At 38.9% G+C, this 21,407-nt stretch overlaps 1 long non-coding RNA gene across 1 annotated transcript; it reads right to left on the reverse strand.

Moving 5' to 3' along the window:
• Positions 1 to 5,501: 5,501 nt before the first annotated feature.
• Positions 5,502 to 6,335, reverse strand: LOC125250836. The gene is made up of 3 exons (XR_007180874.1): positions 6,287 to 6,335; positions 5,966 to 6,190; positions 5,502 to 5,731 (listed from the first exon to the last, which is right to left on the reverse strand). It is a non-coding gene; the product is annotated as an uncharacterized LOC125250836 (long non-coding RNA).
• Between the last annotated feature and the right edge of the window lie 15,072 nt (positions 6,336 to 21,407).

A 21,407-nucleotide genomic window follows, 5' to 3' on the forward strand; every position in this document is an offset into this window, starting at 1 on the left:
GTCTGCAGCGGACTCTAAAATAACCCGTCTTTGTTTAGGTGTTGCTTTTAATAACAGCTTTAAAAGCGGAAGGTTCCTTAAAAGTCTTGCAGACATTTTTTATTTTTTTTTTATTTTTAACAAACAGCAGGGTCAGTGTTTTTTTTTCTTTTTCTGAATGTATACAACAGGATGTTTTGAGAGTAAACTCGTTCTGAGACGATACTGGTCTGGGGTTGCTGCTTTAAAGTCAACCAAAAGGTATCCGTAAGGAACACTGGTAGCATCGTGATAACAATCCATAAAAAATTGGGTGTTTCTGGGATACATCTGCCGTGCTAACACATTAATTTGGGTATTGTCTCTGGGGTTTTTAAACAACACCAAATAACTTGTGTTTAAATTGATGGTTCTACTGGATTTTCCTTTACAAAAGAGATTCTGAATTAAGTACAAGCAACTCATATTTCTGTGATGCACATAATTTGTGAATAAACGTTCAATCTCGACGTTGTTACATGCATCATTCATAACATCATCGAGGATTAAAAGGGCAGCTTTATTGGGAGGGAACAGCTGATCATCATTCAAGCTCTGTGGTATTCCTTCAATAAATTTGATATCATACAATCTTGATAATTCATCATACAATGGCTGCCAACAGTCGTATATTATCACGATATTCTCAATCTTTCTAGAAATCACACTGTTAGCATTTTCTAATAACATTTTTACAAAAAACGTTTTGCCAGAGTTGGAAGGTCCACATAATACACAAGCAAATGGAAATTGTAATCTGAAATCAAAACCATCGGTGTCTCGCACACCATGGTGACCAAAAACGTTGTCAGTAGCCATATGGTAGAGTGGTGAAGTCTGGACACAGAACGCGTTTGTTGTAAACTACCTTGAATTTCTTGCCAACTGACTTGTTTTGAAGAGTGAATTTCTTTTTGTTCCTTACAATACCATCAGCTCGTGCAAGAATATAGTTATCACGACCCACCCCCCGAACATACTGTTCGACAAGTCCGATCAAAGAGTCTAGCCTAATGACCTCGGAGTTTACAGCGTTTAGTGTGATGCCTTTGGCTTTCATACACACCTTACCCTTAGCTGTGCGATATCCATAACTTTTCGGGCCGCTTGAACAGAATTCCACTATGTGATCGTTATCACCAACCTCGTCAGTGAGATTGCCAAGGTACGGCCCTAGCGGAGGTTCATATTCACCATCTTTAGATGTGAATATCACAGAATCAGTGTCGCAATAAAGTACCCTATCACCCAGCCTATCCATAAGATCATAAAGTTCTAACCGTGCATGGGCTGTTGTAAAAGCGCCAAGAAAGACATTGATGTCACGGGTCTGACATCCTTTCCCATCTGCGTAAGCCCACTGAACAAGTGCAACAGTGTCTGACACAAATGAGAAATGTTTGATGTCATATTCTGTGTTAAAAATGTGTCGGGCGAACTGTTCAGGGTCTGTAATTAATTCAGATGTCGGAAGAGATTCTTTCATTGAGAAGCGACCCCAAAGCGAGTTCAGCAGGAGTTTCATTATTGATCTGCGTGCCGCGTTAAACTCGATTTTGTCCGGATTCAATTTAACGTCCTCTTTCTCAAAGTAGTCTCTGATGTAAGACTCCTTGTCTGCATCGGTAACGACGTCTTTGGGATACCCTGAACTCTCCTGTTTGAACTGTAAAAATGTCTTAACATAATCGCAAAATAACGTGTCAGATCGTTGCGGGAAATGCCAGACCTCTTGAATTTGAGATACCACATACCCCTTCTCGACAGCTTTTAAAAGCTCGATACTAACCCAGCAGCCGTGAATGGCTCTTTCTTCATCACTGTGAACACATGGCTGAGTCTGGTTCTGCTGTTCAGCACACGTTCTACAGAGAGGAAAAAGGAGCTTTCCCGAGCTTCTGAACGGTAGTACGGGGTGAAGCAATTTTCTCGGCGGGATGACGGTAGCTTTTATTAGCCCATAATAATCTTCAAGGTTTTGAAAATCCTTGTGGATTATTTGTGGATGGCCTACGGGGTAGGTTTTTTGTGCCTGCACATAGGGATATAATGACGTAAAATCAAAATAACGAATAAATTCGCCATCTGCAGCTTTGTGGTATAGCTTTAACGCATTCGTTCGACCACCATACAGAGCATCGCGGGGTTTCAATCTTTCAGGGCGGTTGTATGTGGACATGAATTCTATAACAGCGTCGTCACTCTGTTTAGCGAACTCCCATTCACACTGCCAAATCCGTTCGGTCTGAAGATTGTATGCGCGCTCTAAAATTTCAAACTTGTCGTCACACTGCCTTCGGAGTACGGAATAAGGCAATTTTGTCAAAGGGTTTATATCGGCGGGGTTATGACAGCGTTCGCATCCATGAAAAAAACAACCGAGAAATTCGAATGCTTTTTTCGTGGTACCATCATCATGGAATCCGTCCACATAGTATTTTCCAATCGAAACTTCACCACCATTTAGTGCGTGTTGGATATCTATGGAACGTGATTTTTGGATGTATTCAAGCCATTCAATTGAGACATTTGAATACGTCTTGTTCTGATTGGTATACGCATCGTTTCGGGTCAGAGCTACCGTGTCTTTTGGGATGTAGTGTGTCTTATACACAGCCATACACGTCGACGCCAATGTTGTGTAATTAAAAGGGTCTAAGCCCGCGCACAATAAAAATTCTTCGCGGTACTTCATGCAAGCCTCCCTGAGCAAAACAACATCGTTTTTACCATAGATTGCCAATTCTTTTTTAAAATCAAATGTTTTGTCAGACATGGTATTGTACCACTCATCAAACGTTGCCCTCTCCTGATTCGACATTGTTGCGTATCCGTAAAATTCCTTGTCGGGGTAAGGGCCTACGTAATTGTCATTTTCAACACGGTTAAAGTGGTGTGGGAAATAGCCCTTCTCAGCATTAGTCAGATTAAATGCAGCAGGTGTTTTTGCCAATCGCATTGGTATGAAAGAGTAGCTGTCGATAAACCGCTGCTTGTATGCCTCATCAAACATCAAGATTAGACGACAGCCTCGCATCGTAATTTTCGGCGCAATCCCCATTCTAGTGAAGTATTCCAAAAGAATAAAATTGTCAAAGCCTGACGCATTATGCGCAATCCACGTGTAATTACTATAACGAGGGCGTCTAAACTTTTTAATGAGACGATCCACACAATCGGGCCCTTCAGCCACAAACTCCTCACCATCAAACGTGATAGCACACACAAAATTGGGTGTGTGCTGATTATTTTGATAACGTGTCTCGAAATCATAAAATATGTAGCGATCATTCGGTTTCTCCGGCTTAACTGGTTGAATGAAGCATTGATGTTCACCACCAGTGACCAAACTCTCACTACAGTGAGCGCAACGATCTGCAGTGCAATTATGGGGTTTGGGATTTGTACCACTGACGTGATAACGCCTATTACATTTTCGGCAATATTTGGTAACGTCGCACTGTGCATGTTGCATGCCAGCAGGTGTTTTTTTATGCATGTCAAAACAATAGTCAGATTTGCAATACCGTAAACAGTCGGCGCAATGCTTTGGTTCTTTGGGGTACTTGTGACAATCGGGTGCATTACAGACATCACAAACGTACTGACATCTGTGATCTCTTCTACACGTGAAACCCTTGTAGCAAAAACCACACACGTACGGCGTGCCAATAAACGCGCGCAGATTTTTTATCATAAAATAATGACTGTCATGCAGGTACAAAAACACAGTTTTAGGATGTGGATCATCTGTGTTTGCATACTTCACCAAATCCCCTGTGTCTGACCTGTAGAACACCACTATTTTAATATTCAACAAGCGTTCAAACTGCACAATATCTTTCAGAGCGATTTTGTGATGATCAGCATATCCGGCGGAATTTTGTATCGTTGACGCTACTGACTCAAGCTCCGTGTGTGGTTTCTGAGGATTTAGGAAATGAGCCAAACAGATTGCGAAACAAAGATTGTTAGAAATATTTGTGGGACAAAACAGATTGAGTCTGTTTTTACCAATCACTTCATTATGTGCTAGATCACGCACCTTTCTATAAACGCCGCCGTGTTTACTTCTTGCTATCGACACTTTTAAATTCATCCTCTCATCGAACTGTATGTTAGCATTGCTTTGCATTATTTTTTCAAACTGATTTATAAATAAATCTAATGCATCATCATCATTACCAGCCACGACTGTGTTGACATCTGATGTCAGGCTTGGACCACTCAAGGTGATGTTGATTAAACTATCACCACCGCCTAATAATCTGGAAAATGCCATTATTTCACCAAGTGTGTTGTGTAAAAACACAGTGTAGTCTGCTAAATCTGTAGAAGATATCTCCCTCAGATTTAGTAGTCTATGGATCTCCAAACCATTGAAGCGTCTGCGCGGTAGCACACTGTACCCATCCACATTACCACCCTCTCTTATCAAAGTTTGTATAACGTCATGTGATAGACCCATGTTTGGTGCGTCAAGATTAAGAGTGCATTGTGACTGGGTACCAGTGTTACCACCTGACTGGTGTGGAAATTGTGCGATTTCAACATCTGGGTCATTTTGATCAAATTGTACAAAATCAGAATTTGGTTCTGGATCAGTTTGTTCAAATCCAATATCTGGGTGATTTTGTTCAAATTGTACAAGATCATAATTTGGTTCTGGTACAAATTGTTGTGGGGGTGTTTCTGCCAACCCACCAATACGCAGGAAGTTTTCAAATTGTTCAAAATTACAGTCTGGTTCTTGTTCTCTATGTGGTGTTGTGTAGTTTAATAACTCTTGCAACCTATCTGTTGTATATACAGGTCTATTAGCCTCCTCCTCAATAGCCCGAAATAAATAATGCAAAGCATCTGTGTTATAGTACAGTTCGACGGGGTCCATACGACCATCGTCTTGTCTAAACCGTCCCACCACACCTCGACCACAATCATCTGGCTCCCGACAACGTTTTGGCATTTTAAACAATTTTCTTTTTTATTTATTTTAAAAAACAAAACAAAAAAACGTCGTTTGTACACTTAAAACACAACGGTCCTAAACAACCACTCTAAATTACACACTGTTTTGACATGAATCGTTTTTAAAAGAAACAAAACAAAATTACACATCAATGTAAAAAGTAATTACAACTCACCCATAACGCTTTTTAAGAGTGATGACAACCTGCCTCAACACATCTGTTGTCAGGCCTTGATCACGGGCCACTTGACGGACCACGCCGTTGTTCAAGCGATGCTCTGCTATGGATTGTTTAATCCAAATACCTTGCTCTTGTTGTCGCTGTGAAAGGGCTGTAAAGTGTCTTTCGAAAGCAAGAAGTTCAGTCCTGATTGTGTCCTGTATAATTTTCCTGCGCTGTTCCTCCAAGGCAAGCAATACAGACTTGACTGTATCCTGTATAATTTTCGTACGCTGCTCCTCCAAGGTAAGCAATACAGACTTGACAGTGTCCTGTATAAGGGTAGGTTATGAATTGAGTGTCTATATTCAGATGTGACTCCCGTATGAAAGCCTCCTGATTTGAAGGTAGTTCCTCAGGGTCTGATTCCGCCACGACCGCCACGTTTTCATCAGATGGAACATGCGGTTGCGTTTCTTTAGGTAACACAGTGAATTCACAGGCATCCCACGATTCTAACAGACCATCACCCCAGTTCTGGACATCATCTACATCTGGGACCACGTTGTCATCAGCATTCACATCTGTTAAGAAGAAGAAGAAGAAAGTATATTATTTTATTATATTGTGTGTGTGTGTGTGTGTGTGTGTGTGTGTGTGTAATACTAACAAGCATCGATAGATAGGGTCGATGTTTAGAAACTATTTGCTCATACTAAACACATATACAGGTTACCATTATAAACAGTTTAAACAGAAAATCAACACAGCATTGTTTTATTCACATGCTTGACTATCTAACGATTTCACACACTTACCAACTATTGCTCCAAATGATTGTCTTGGTCTCTTACGATCCGGTGTCTGTGGAATACAGTCGGTGTCTCTCTCACAATCAACCGGAGGTTTTGCTTTTGTCCGGTTACCCACGGCGTTTTTACGTTTGAGGCGGTTTTTCGACGTTATCCCACTGCAGCCAGGTTTCTCTGTATCACCCCTACACTGCGGCGTATCGATACTTTTTATAAGGTTCGATAATCCTTCTGGAATACATATAATAAAAAGCTGTTAAAACAACAACAAAAACAAAAAACAAAACATAACATATATAGTAGATAACGAAATATTACAACACTTACTGAGTGGCTGGATGCACACACGTTTTGATGACGTACTCGCAGGATTCGTTCCTCCTGATAACAAATTTGAAAAAAAAAAAAAGCACATTATACATTTACACCATCGCTAAACAACATACAAGTGTCTAGATATAAGAGCAAACACGCATTGTTCAGGCAGAATGTAAATCCACCAAAGACATTTTATATGACTTATGGTTTACAAACACTCACCCAGCTCCGGGTTGTTCGTGCTGCCTGGCGATGGCGGCTGATTTGTCGAGGAGCTAGTTTCAGGTTTAGGATCTCCTGTTAACAATGTTAAAATATACACATTATATAAAATACGATACAGCAATGTATACGATTCGTGTGAATTTAAGAACAACAAGCGTTCGTTCAGACAGAATGTAAATCCACCAAAGGCATTTTATGTGGCGTATGGTTTACAAACACTAACCCAGTTCCGGATTGTTCGAGCTGCCTCGCGAAGGCGGCTGATTTGTTGCAGATCTGAGTCCGTTTTTCGGCCCTCCTGGTAAAATAATTAAATATATAAATAAAAAATAAAAGACGAATGCATGAATAAATAAAACATATTGTATAACGACAATTACACTAGACGTGCAGTGTTCTGCATGTAACGTAAAATTATACATACCACTTGCTTGATTGAGAAATTGAATTTGTTCAACAAGATCATCAAGATTTCCACACGCATTGTCCGCGTCACCTGAAGCGTAGAGATCCTGTTTAAGTAACGTAATAGTTCCGTGACTCACGGACACAAATAAAACTTTTTTTCTTTTTTTTTTTTTTCTTAATAATAATAATAATAACAACGATAAGCATACTCACTGTTGAATAAAGCAGTCATCTTCACAGTAAAACACTCGAACGTCCCGATAACAGCCGTGGTGTGAATGAAATAGTTTGTTTGAGATCGAAGATTGTCTGACACACACGCGTGCTTGGATACATACTGACGAAAAAACTGGCCGGCTTTATACAGAGACCTCAAAACGTAAATAGCCGGTACAGCCCACAACATTATTAACATATATAAAACTTCACCCAATCACCCCAATAAATGGGTCATCACCCTCAGGCGTCACGTAGACTACGCATAATCACCCAGTATGATAGACCCCCCACCCCACCCTATCGACCATTAATGTCCCATACAGGCTTCTAAAACACCAGGCCACTTATTTTAATGGTCATACCTTTTGTTTTGTTGGGATGATTGTCTACCTGAATGTCACGATCCAAATATTTTGACTCAATTAACATATACTGTATTGAACCCCATTACTGTTCCTGGTGAGGTGTCAGCATAACACAAACTATGCTTGGGTATCTTTTAAGGCACCCCGCAATCAAAGAAATGAACGATCGCAGACATCACACCTTTGCCCATCAGACTGGAAGGAGCCAGGAGACAAGGAAGGAATAAACCATAAAATATCATTGCTGGGTGGGAGAAGTCAAAAGTCTCCCCCTGTTTTGATCTGTTTTTAACACGTACAGACAACAGCTTGGGAAGTCATACAGCCACTGGTATAGGAAGTCACATAGCCACGTCACAATGTAACACCATGGGTCATATATTACCTAACACATGTCCTGACATCTGACAGCTGTCAGTCTGAGAATTATGAGGGTGCAATAAATCATATGCAAAAGCCATAAATCATTCAAAAGTGACACAAGGTATATGTTAACACTACTAGCGACGGCTCTTGTCTCTGTGAATACAGTAAGAAACGATGGTAACTTTAACCACATTTAACAGTACATTAGCAACATGCTAACGAAACATTTAGAAAGACAATTCACAAATATCACTAAAAATATCATGATATCATGGAACATGTCAGTTATTATTGCTCCATCTGCCATTTTTCACTTGCTTACCTGCATAACATCTGGCATATGCAAATATTGGGGGCGTACATATTAATGATCCCGACTGTTACGTAACAGTCGGTGTTATGTTGAGATTCGCCTGTTCTTCTGAGGCCTTTTAAACAAATGAAATTTATATAAGAAGGAGGAAACAATGGAGTTTGAGACTCACTGTATGTCATTTCCATGTACTGAACTCTTGTTATTCAACTATGCCAAGATAAATTCAATTTTCCATTCTAGGGCACCTTTAAATTAGATTAGATTGTAAAGGTGTTCCTAATATAGTGGCCACTGTATTTAACCTTACTGTGTTAATCTCTGGTACTTTAATGAACTGGCTAACATTAACTACAAATCTAATAACCGAAGATAAACGTTGTATGATAACGAACTTGTAAATGTAAAGGTAAATGTAGCCCAACTGATGTCAGGTTATGGTAGCTAATGTTAGTGAAGTGTTGGTCACTTAAGATAGCTGCAGTTAGAGTCTAACTAACGTCATTATCTTCCAATAAACATTAACTAAAGCTGGTTACATAAAATACAACTATTGACTAGATTCAAGAGGTCAGGTAATGTGTTAATATGTCAAAAACTTACCAGCGAGAGAACTTCAGAATCACTGAATATGAATGAGTTCAGCTCTGGAACTATCAGTGTTTGAACTATCGGCTCCACGACACAGTCGTGGAGGCAGTCGTGGCCTAATGGATAGAGAGTCGGACTTGTAACCCAAAGGTCATGGGTTCGAGTCTCATGTCCAGCAGGGATTGTTGGTGAGGGGAGTGAAGATCCAGCGCTCTCTCCACCCTCAATACCACGACTGAGGTGAGACCCTTGAGCAAGGCACCGTACCCCCAGCTGCTTCCCGGGTGGCGCAGCAATGGCTGCCCACTGCTCCGGGTGTGTGTTCATGGTGTGTGTGTTCACTGCTGTGTGTGTGTGCAATTGGATGGGTTAAATGCAGAGCACAAATTCTGAGTATGGGTCACCATACTTGGCCACATGTCACTTCACTTCACTTCACTTCACTTCACTTCACTTCACTTCACTTCACTTCACTTCACTTCACTTCACTTCACTTCACTTCACTTCACTTCACTTCACTTCACTTCACTTCACTTCACTTCACTTCACTTCACTTCACTTCACTTCACTTCACTTCACTTCACTTCACTTCACTTCACTTCACTTCACTTCACTTCACTTCACGTTACTTCTGTATTCCAAAGTTCCTATGGAAGTCTATGGGAGCGTCACAACTCTGTTTTTCAACAGCTCAGGGATGCGTTTCCCAAAGCGAACTATAGCACTCAGCAGCACACCCTACTTAACCCTACTTAAACTCCATGTTCACTCCACCACATGGTCTGATCTTATCTATACGTCCTTACGTGCACAACAGACTCCTTACCTGTCCACTGGAATCCTTACCATCATCTCACCTTTGTCTGCTTCTGTTCCGTTCACCTGCATGAGAATCATCCTGAATGCCACAAGTTAACTCATCATTATATCTCCTGTTCCAGTTCCTGTTCTATTTCAATAAACTCTGTGTTTGCCACAACTTTCCCGTCTGATCCCGTCCGTCGTGTGCTGCTCTCGTCATCTCTGTCCTCTGGACACTGCTGCTGCTGTCTCTTGGTAAAGCATGCTCTTATCTTTCCCTCTTATTAAAGCTCTTTCTAATACATGCTTCTTCCTCTCTACTCTATATTCTTAATAAACCACATTATTAAAATGTTTTAAACAACAAAGCGGTCTCATTCTCTTCATCTCTTTGACCTTGAAAAATAAGTAAATAAATACAGTTACATAATTACCCATATAAAGCTTTTTCATGAAATAAACAAAATAGTAAACCATTAGACCCAATATATTAGTGAAATACATCAAATAATGAGGCAATGTAATTGTATTATATTACACAACATTTCCACAAGGATAAGAAATACCACAGGAGTATTTATTTATTTATTTAATTAATTTTTTTGCATGAATGTCATTTTGTGGCAATTTTATATATGAATACATGTGAGAAATGTGTAAAAACGGAAAAGCAACATTAAATCAAATATTTTGGGTGCGCTTCTACATTTAGCAGACATGCAATAGAGTTGATGTTTCATCAAACAGTCATGACAATTGTTTAAAAAATGAGTCAAAGTGATGGAGAAAAACTGTAACATCCAGTAGTTTATGCCAAGATATATAAGATAATCAAACTACAGAAGAAATGATGAATATCCTGCAACCATTCATGTCCTTAACTGAGATGATAATTGATGACAGGTGTGTGATTTACAGTTGGAGAAGAGACGAGTGCTGCAAAACCTCACTTTTGATCATCAAAATCTGCTCCAAAATCAAACAATGATTCAATTCATGCTTCAATTCCACATAAAACTCACAGATAGTCACAGATATTGAGCAGATAATTTCAGTAGGAAACAGTAAACATTCATGTTATATTAGAGGTGGTTTGTGACATAATGAATTAATGCTGATGGGAAATGAGGAAATGTGCGATCACTACTGAATCTCTTAGTAACAAGCTTTTGAAAACAGAGTAAAAATCACCCACATCCACTCAATCAGTGAAGAGTTTTCTAACGGCAGAAACCAAACCATTATGATCGTCAGTAGAAGTGCTTCAAGTTCAATCCTTCATGACTGAAACTTTAAAGAATACATAAAAACTGTATTGTTTATCATTTCAGCTATTATAATCTGTTAAATCATCATATGTAAAATATATGCATCACGTGGCTTTTGTGTTCATGATCAACATGTTAATGAAAGTGTTCATTACTGTCATTATTTACCATTAAGATCAGATGTTTTTGATTATTCTGCTGAGAAAAACTCTAGTGTTCACCATATCTGAACATCAATTAGGTTTTCACCAACATTAATAGATACAAAGACAACATAAACAAAGTCAAGTCACCTTTATTTATATAGCGCTTTTTACAATGCAGATTGTGTCAAAGCAGCTTTACATTGATAACTGGTAAATAATTTCGCTGCACAGCAGCTCTTAAATAATAGTGTCAATGCAGGCAGATCAGAAGTACTGTTGAATAAATGTCAGGAATACTATTGAATATCAAATGTCAAGTCAAATGTCAAGTGTCCCCAACTAAGCAAGCCAAAGGTGACAGCGGCAGGGAATCCAAACTCCAACAGGTGACATCAGGTGGCAAACAAGTGGCAAATAGGTGTTAAAATGGAGAAAAAACCAGGCTTAGTCGGGGGGCCAGTTCTCCTCTGGCGAACAGTGCTTTGTTATAATCAGGTTGCTATCATAAGTCTGATAGGATCGCAACAATTAAAGTATTTATTTCAGTTCCATCCAGTTGAGGATCGTATTCATCACGCCGGTATGGACGGTTTGTTGAGGAACTGTGCTACTGGCTGTCGTGTTGATGATGTCTTCACAATGGATGATCCAGTTGACTCGATCTCTGTTGATACTTCAGGGCTGCGTTGTGGTCATGTCAAGGCGCAGGTCCTTGGTCTCAGCTGGATACGGCCCGGATCCTCGGTAAACCTCGGTAAACCTCGGGATAAACAGAAAGACTAATATTAGCGTAGATGCCATTCTTCTTCTGATGTAACGAGTACATCTGGTGTTATAGGAAGTGTTCCCGGTTCCGGCTGACCTAAATTATGCAGCCTAATAATCCTTTAACAGATTTGAAAATATAAATTGATAATGTGTTATGTGTATGCCAGGTTAAAGAGATGTGTTTTTAGTCTAGATTTAAACTGACAGAATGTGTCTGCATCCCGAACAATGCTAGGAAGATTGTTCCAGAGTTTAGGTGCCAAATAGGAGAAGGATCTACCGCCTTCAGTCGATTTTGATATTCTAGGTATTATCAGCTGGCCTGAATTCTGAGATCACAATAAACGTGAAGGACTATAATGTATTAAGAGCTCGCTTAGATACTGGGGAGCTAAACCATTTGGAACACACATTTGTAATGATTTGTAAATCTTTAACAGATAAAGTTAGTATACTTCACATTTATCACTACATCAAGTGTCAGTAATTATAATCAGAGGTAAATTAGTGAACATTATTAAAGCAGTGCAGAATCAAACTAACTCAAAGTTGACTGACAGATCGATGTGGAGCTTCACAAACATCAGAGTCTGGGATGAAACTGAAGATAAAGTTGCAAAGAGTTGGTTTTCAGTAGTATAATTTGCTGTAAGATTTTGTCTTTATTTTGCCTCGCTGCATAATCATAATTTGATAAACTTACAGAATGACAAATCTGAGTATTTTATCACTGTACACATTTTCCTTTCTATAACACTTGAGGCTCTTTCTTTAAGTGGTTTTCTAATTTGAAGTTTGGTTTTGTTTGCTGATGCGGTTGCGTGTCCATTAGGTGTAAATGATGTTTAATGCATCTTTGTTTGATGTTTCCAGAGTTTTTCAGGCTATAAAAGAGCGCTGAGCAGCTCATAAACACCTTCTTCTGATGAACAGCATCTTCAGTCCACAGTCTGATTCCAGGTAAGATCATGTCGTCTCATTTTAATCAAACGTTAGCACATGTTGTTCAGCTTGTTGACTCTCTAGTGTGCTTGTTTATGAGGAACAGTGTAGAAGAAATGAAAGAAATTAAAATGGAATTGTTTAAAGCAGTTTTGGAGGATTTCTTTCTTTCTTGTTGGAACCACTTTCCATTTCAGGTTCTTGAGATTTATTGATTCAGCTCATAATCATCATCATCTGTCTTGTAGTTTGATGTGAATGATGATTCCAGGTCAGATCATGAGATCATCTCATGATCAACTGTGCTTAAACTAGTTTCCTTTAATTAGGGGTTCAAGCATGTAGCACTGAAACTCTATTGTAAGCTTTCAATTTTCCAAGGATCAGCATTCTCCCCTAAAAGTGATCAGGCAGACCAAACCTTAAGTCAAGTCAAGTTATCTTCATTTATATAGCGTTTTTCACAATACATATTGTTTCAAAGCAGCTTCACAGTGACAATATGAAAATTCTTATCAAGCTAAATTTGGTTCCCTTTCAAAAGGGAACTCAACTCTGCATTTACCGCATTTGGGGAACGTCACCCGTGAACCGACGTCTGAAAGCCAAGAATCAAACCACTCCAATACCATTGGCCGGCGACAGCCTATGACGTCATCATAGCACAACCTGGAAGTATATAAGAAGCGCCTAGAGAATCAGTCAATATCTTTTCGTCTTTCGGGACTGTTCTGTCTGATCGCAATATCAAATCCGGTAAGGAAATCTATATTATGCCTTAAAAATGTTTCAAGAGAGTGTGTTCATCCATGTCACTTGATATACACATTTCTGGGCGTTTTCTGTCTGGGAGAGGAGCTTGAGGGCCTACAGTATGGTTTATCTGTTAGGTTGAGCTTTGTACTCCCTTTTGTAATTGTGCTTAGCTCCCTAAGCTGATCATTGTTAGAAGACTTCTATGAAGCCTCCCTTTGAGATCAGCCCCCAGGCTGGTTTGTGCTCCCCTGCATCGGGGTCCCCCAGCGCACAGCCTCCTCAGTGCAAATAATCAGGCGCTGAGTAGATCCTTTATTGAGCAGTATACTCCCCTCAATAAGAGGGTTCATAGCATTTAGCTGAGTTCTGCTCTCCAGGATGCCCGTCTCTATTCATGGGTTTGAGTTGCTTACTGTTTTTTTTATATTAGCTGTGTGAACTTTGTTTATGCAATGTATTTTAGAGTTGGAGCTTCGGGGCTGGGAGTGCGAGGATTTAAAGGGGACACACACAGAATTAGCACATTTTTAATTATACCCCAAAATAGGCAGTTAAAAAATTGAATAATAAAAAATCTATGGGGTATTTTGAGCTGAAACTTCACAGACACATTCAGGGGACACCTTAGACTTATATTACATCTTGTGAAAAAGGGTTCTAGGGCACCTTTAAAAATTCCTTTTAAAATATATAATTTTTTTATAATAACATTACAAATCACATTTTGTCAAGGTTTACCACTTCATTTGTTCATTTGACATGTTTTTGCAATTATATAACATTACAATTACATTTAAACCTGAAAATTATGATTTTTAAAGTGGAAACATGGAATAATCATTTTCTAACCTATCATTGATTTCAAATATCCATATCTGCAACAAAGTGTGTGTGTAAACACGTTTAATTAATGGAATTAACATGGAAAATGTACTTTAAACACAAATCAGACACTTTTAAAATGAAAGTGAGCCAATAAATGATGCTCTGCTGATACCTGCTGTTTAAAAGTCATGTTCTCATACTACCCACTAATATTGTTCTATAATTCATATTTAGACTTTATAAAATCACAATTTTAACATTTAGTTTAAAAATGAAATCAAGCAGCTGCAAAGCATTTCTCAGTTTACTTCAGTCGTCGTAGTTGAGCCGAACCAGTTCTGAAAGTTAGACTGTTTTTTCACTCAAACTATCATTGTTAGTTAATCGTGTCCTTTCAGGTAATCACAGTTTCACACGTTGATCAGATTGTTTGTCTGTAATCTCAGTCATTTCCTACATCAGATCAACAAGCTTTAAAATGTGTGTTTTTCCAGTGCAGCGAATGAAGAGCTCTTCAAACACGTGAAACATCTGTCAGTCTGTGTGCTGCTCCACAAACCTTCTGCTTCGACTCGCTTTGACCTGCAGAACAAACACACAAACTACTGTCAGTAACGTAAGTTCTTCCAGATTTATTCCTCCATTAATAAACTATTAAACACTTACAGTTGAGCTGAACTGAATATTCACAACAACAGCATTCTTGTGTTATTGTTCAGATGGAGGATTTTCAGTCTTTAATCTTACATTTAATGTATTTTAAGCATTTTAACATCACACACATCTCCTCTGAAGAAAATGTAAAGCAAACCGAGGAAAATATTTCAAGAATTACACAGAAAACAAGTTATGTCATATATTTTCCCTGTTGTTTGTAATAAAAAAAATATATATTTTTGCAACAAGAAATTAATGCATGTTTTTTTTTTTTTTTTTTTTTTTTTTAACTAATGACTGGCTTGTTATTTAGTGCTGCCTGTCAAGATTTCATGAAACAATGGAACAAAACACAAGCATCAGCGGACCAACTGGAGTAAAAAATAACAGTGAACGGATACGTGAGCGAAGGGAATATTTCGTGAAACGTGATGTTGCAGAAAACGTATTCGTCTGGGTCATTTCAGTCGTTGAGATTCCCATCATGATCTTAACTCTGGTGGCGTTGTGTGCTCTTATCAAATCTCAGCGCTCTGCTTCAGTTTTTGTTATTCATTTGATTCTTTCAGATCTCATTCAGATCATTTGTATTTTAATTATGACAATTGAATGGACATCTAAACTGCAGGCAGCATATGATTATAATTTGATTGTGGGTCTGTATTTTATGGCATGTGTTGCTTTTGAACGATATCTTCTGGTTTCTCATCCTATCTGGTACAAATCTCATCATTCACTAAAAGTCTCCTGTGTTGTTTCTGTGATCATCTGGTTTGTTCCTCTGATCTTTGCAGACATAGACTCTGATTATGTGTTTAAATGTCTGCCCCAATCGATCGGCTGTTTTATCCCCTACCCGATAATCATTCTGTGTTTTGTTGGTACTCGTCGCGGTCTTTCACACTCAATATCTCTTACTTCTCTAAAGCGACAATTAATTTTGGGAAGTTTGTTTCTGGTGCTTCTGACTTACACATCTCTCATTCTCCCATCTGTAATCTTGAATTTTATTTATGATATTTTTCCCAATTTGAGGGACAGTTTATTGTTTGTTAAAGTTTTTTATTTTTTTGAATTCCTCCTGTATCTGAACCCACTCGCTGACTGTTTATTGTACTTGTTCATGAGGCCTGATGCTGGTGATTTAATGAAGTCTGTTCGCTGCTGTTGTAGAACTGACACACATCAGAATTCGACACACAGTCGGGACGAACACTCTCGAGACAGTAGAGCCACGTTTGCCTGCTGTGTTTCAGTGCAAAATCCTGCGTCTCGTTCACAGACCGCCTGCAGTTCAGTTTAAACAGATGAAATAGAGCTGAACTGAAGAAATGAAGACAGTGTCATTCTGTTCATCACAAACAGGTTTATCAGAGAAAACTCTTGATTCATAAAGAAAACACACACAGTAAAGAGAGTTTTATCAAAAGATGTATTGATGAACACTTACTGTTGAAGCTTCTGCTGACTTTCTGTAGCAGCAGTAATTTCTCATTCGATGGAGAGGAGTTATAATCCAGAGTAGTGGATCAATGGTTTGCCTTCATAAAGAGCGTCTCATTGCAGTCGTGGGGAAATGCTGTAGGATCAATGTTCCCGCAGTAAAACAGGTCCAACAGTCTGCTGGATCCTCCACACACGAGCAGGTTTCAGCGTGAACACTGCGTTCAGCATCAGTTCTGATCACTACATCAGTGCAGACGCACACATGCACACAAACACCCTTTATTCTGACTTCATTTCCCCGCTAGACTCACAGGTTAATGTCATATTCCTGCTTGTCAGCTAGTGTTCGTAATGCATGTACGTTTATCATACTCTTTTTAGCAGATAATTACTATTCACGCTATTAAAAGGATGAAAAATGACAATTTACCTTCATGTTGATCAAAAGATGAATAACTTTCTTTCTACTGTGGAACATAAAAGACAATATTTTGAGATTATTCTGTCCATATATTGTAAGTCAGTGGACAGTTTTGGGTGAACAATCCCTAAAAACACTTGATTTCAAGAGCATGAAGTACATCAGAAGTGTACTAAGTTTATATAAATATTATCCAGGAGTTATTAGTAATATTGTTGTGTTTATAGAAGTGTTTCATATAGTTGACTGTATCATATGGAGTCAGAGACTGTCCTGTATTCTCTCTTTTCTATCATTAATATAATTAAAGAGCTCCAGTTCTCCTGTATCTGTTTCTGTCTGTGTTTATTTGACTAATAACAGCTGATCTGAACTGTAAGTGGAGAAGATCAAACCACAGATCAAGATGGAAAGAAAGATGGCAGATGGTTTTCCTGAGAAGATCCATCTTCAGGTAATGAAATCCTGCTGGTCAGTTGATGTCAGCTCCAGTTCACTCACACTGATCATCTCACACACGAGTTCCTCTATCTGCGCTCTAGACCCACTACACTTCTCTAAACAGTCATGAACTGCTTATTACCAGACGTCCTGAATATCATTAATCAGTCCCTACAGTGAGGAGAATTGTTAAAACTGCAAATGTTAGGCTGAAGAAAAGTAATATTGATTCTTCTGTGCTCAGTAACTACAGACCAATCTCTAATCCACCATTTCTTGGTAAAATAATTTAAAAATAGTATCCATACAGCTCAATAACTCAATCTCAATATCTAAACACATTCAGTCTGGCATTACCTCAGGTATCCAGTGCTAGTTTCCACAACATTGTTTACAATATGATACAATATGATCATAGTCAACATTTCCACTAGGATAAGAAATACCACAGGTTTAGTCATCTTTTTTTTTTTCTCTGCATGAATGTCATTTTGTGGCAGTTTTCATGATGTATGTATGACTACATGTGAGAAATGTGATAAAACTTGAAAGCAACTGTGAATCAACATCGAATCAAATGTTTTGGGTGAGTTTCTACATTTAACAGAGGGGTTCCCAACCACATTCCTGGAGGCCTCCCAACACTGCATGTTTTCCATGTCTCCTTAATCAAACACTCCTGATTCGGATCATCAGCTCATTAGTAGAGAGTCCAAGACCTGAAATGGGTATGTCATGGCAGGAACACACCAAGCCAGTTTTTGTTTGCCGGCCGACTAAGTATTCTCAGTGTGTTCCGCACCGTCTGCTGAAGTTAGACCTCGTTGGCTTTTTACGGCCGATTTGGCATGTTGAATTTCAACATGAAATTGAAAGCATTACATCTCACACAGGCACAGAACTGATGTGCTACTTGGCCGTCGGCTGTTGAGCATTGGTTTGGTGTGTCAGGCCAACTTTGGACACAGACGCTGCTGACGTGAGCCAACCCCGCAGTCTGCTTTCATCGCCACTAGTTCTTCGGCGTCGGCTTGGTGTGTTCCTGCCTTTAGACAAAGGAGAGATACAAAATATGCAGTGTTGGGGGGCCTCCAGGAAAGTCGTTGGGAACCACTGATTTAGCAGATATGCAATAGAGTTGTGAAGTTTCATCAAACAGTCATGACTATTGTTTAAAAAATTAGTCAAAGCAATGGAGAAAAACATCCAGTAGTTTTACCAAGCTACACCAAATAATGCAAACTATAGAAGAAAAGATGAATATCCTGCAACCATTCATGTCAAGCCAAGTCACCTTTATTTATATAGCGCTTTTTACAATGCAGATTGTGTCAAAGCAGCTTTACATTGATAACTGGTACATAATTTTGGCTGCACAGCAGCTCTTAAAGAATAGTGTCAATGCAGGCAGATCAGAAGCACTGTTGAATAAATGTCAAGAATACTGTTGAATATCAAATGTCAAGTCAAATGTCAAGTGTCCCCAACTAAGCAAGCCAAAGGTGACAGCGGCAGGGAATCCAAACTCCATCAGGTGACATCAGGTGGCAAACAAGTGGCAAATAGGTGTTAAAATGGAGAAAAAAACCTTGGGAGAAACCAGGCTTAGTCGGGGGGCCAGTTCTCCTCTGGTGAACAGTGCTTTGTTATAATCAGGTTGCTATCATAAGTCTGATAGGATCGCAACAATCAAAGTATTTATTTCAGTTCCATCCAGTTGAGGATCGTATTCATCACGCCGGTATGGACGGTCTGTTGAGGAACTGTGGCACTGGCTGTCGTGTTGATGATGTCTTCACAATGGATGATCTAGTCGACTCGATCTCTGCTGATACTTCAGGGCTGCGTTGTGGTCGTGTCATGGCACCGGTTCTTGGTCTCAGCTGGATACGGCCTGGATCCGGTTGACTACGGTAAACCTCGGGATAAACAGAAAGACTGATATTAGCATAGATGGCATTCTTCTTCTGATGTAACGAGTACATCTGGTGTTATAGGAAGTGTTCCCGGTTCCGGCTGACCTAATTTATGCAGCCTAATAATCCTTTAACGGATTTGAAAATATAAATTGATAATGTGTTATGTGTATGCCAGGTTACAGAGATGTGTTTTTAGTCTAGATTTAAACTGACAGAATGTGTCTGCTTCCCGAACAATGCTAGGAAGATTGTTCCAGATTGTCCTTAATGTCCTTAATTGAGATGATAATTGACGACAGGTGTGTGATTTACAGTTGGAGAAGAGACAAGTGCTGCAAAACCTCACTTTGTTCACCAAAATCTGCTCCAAAATCAAACAGTGATTCAATTCATACTTCAATTCCACATAAAACTGACAGATAGTCAGAGATTTTGAGCAGATAATTTCAGTAGGAAACAGTAAACATTCATGTTATATTAGTGGTGGTTTGAGACATAATGAATTAATGCTGATGGGAAATGAGGAAATGTGCAATCACTGCTGAATCTCTTAGTAACAAGCTTTTGAAAACAGAGTAAAAATCACCCACATCCACTCAATCAGGGAAGAGTTTTCTAACGGCAGAAACCAAACCATTATGATCCTCAGTAGAAGTGCTTCAATTTCAATCCTTCATGACTGAAACTTTAAAGAATACATAAAAACTGTATTGTTTATTATTTTAGTCTTTGGACTAAAATTGAGTGCTGTACATGCTCACACTTTTCATGTTCATACTTTTCAGTTGGCCAAGATTTCTAAAAATCCTTTCTTTGTATTGGTCTTAAGTAATATTCTAATTTTCTGAGATACTGAATTTGGGATTTTCCTTAGTTGTCCGTTATAATCATCAAAATTAAAAGAAATAAACATTTGAAATATATCTGTCACAGATCCCCTGTCTCCCTGAACTCCATTGCCCATAATCCTCCTGTTCTCCACACCTGCACTCACTTCCCTTGTCAGCTCCCCATCATCACAGATCATCTTCACCTGGACCTCCTCGTCAGCACTCCCCATATAATGGACTCACTCCCTTCACTCCCTGTCCGTTCTCTGTTTGTGTTAAGTGCCTGTTGTGTTATGTTTGCGTTTGGTGTTCCCTGCCTTTGATTGATTAAATTATCTAATGTTATTGTGGAAATCCGTATCTGCCTCATCTCTACACCAGCGTACTGTAACAGAAGAACGGACCTTTAAACTTGTAGGGGGTTTTTCACACCCTAGGAAGAAAAATTAGCTCAAATGAAATTATTTATCAGGGAATTACAAAGAGTTGTAATTTTACGACCGAGCAACTGATTCGTCCAGCGTTCATTTGCTCGAGCTGTAAGCTCTTCTGATTAGAGCGGGTAACTTGAATCGACAGTTTAAGACATTAAATCATAGAAGCACATAATACGAGACACTTTCTTTTAAAATCTACAAGAGATTTTATTTATTCTAACACAAACTAATCTACGACGAACACACACACATACACACACATTCATTCGCATTGCAATGAGAAGGAAATGAGAGAGAAAGAGTTTAAGAGAGAGGAAGAGAGAGTGATATGATTAACAGAATTCTTATCAATGCCTTTCAAAGACCCGAACGAACCATGAATCATTAAATTAAAATGCACCAGTTCAGTTTTCATCTGGAGGTACTTGCTCGTTGCCTTGTGAATTTGAATCTCCCTCGTCGTGCAGAGAAGGGTTTCCAAAGTCGATGATTTGTCCAGGGTCCGTGTGAAACGATGAAAGAAAAGTCTCTTTGTCACTGGAGTTGAAACAGCAAAAGTCATTGGTTGAACTTTGCGGTAATACTTAGAACACGAGACTTTCAACGAAAAGGAAAATTAAGTAAAAGAAAAGAAAAGTGAGTGAAACTTGAATGGTTTGAATGAGCGGCTTGTCTGTTCCTTTGTTAGTCCGGGGTTCTGCTTATGACAACAACAAAACTATATCTGCTAAAAAAAGAAACTCCATCTTGTGTAAAACAAAACTTCTTGTGTTTTCTCTTGCCGTTTGACTCTTTAATTCAATTCAATTCAATTCAATTCAAATTTATTTGTATAGCGCTTTTCACGATACATATCATCTCAAAGCAGCTTTACAGAAAATGGATGTCAACATTACAATTTAAAGAATGTAGTTAGCAAATAATATACTTTAGGTAATTAATTACAATCACTGTTAGCAGTTTAACTGAAGGTAGAAGCAAAGAGC

This window comes from Megalobrama amblycephala, linkage group LG17, assembly GCF_018812025.1.
Source record: "Megalobrama amblycephala isolate DHTTF-2021 linkage group LG17, ASM1881202v1, whole genome shotgun sequence".
Lineage (NCBI taxonomy): Eukaryota > Metazoa > Chordata > Actinopteri > Cypriniformes > Xenocyprididae > Megalobrama > Megalobrama amblycephala.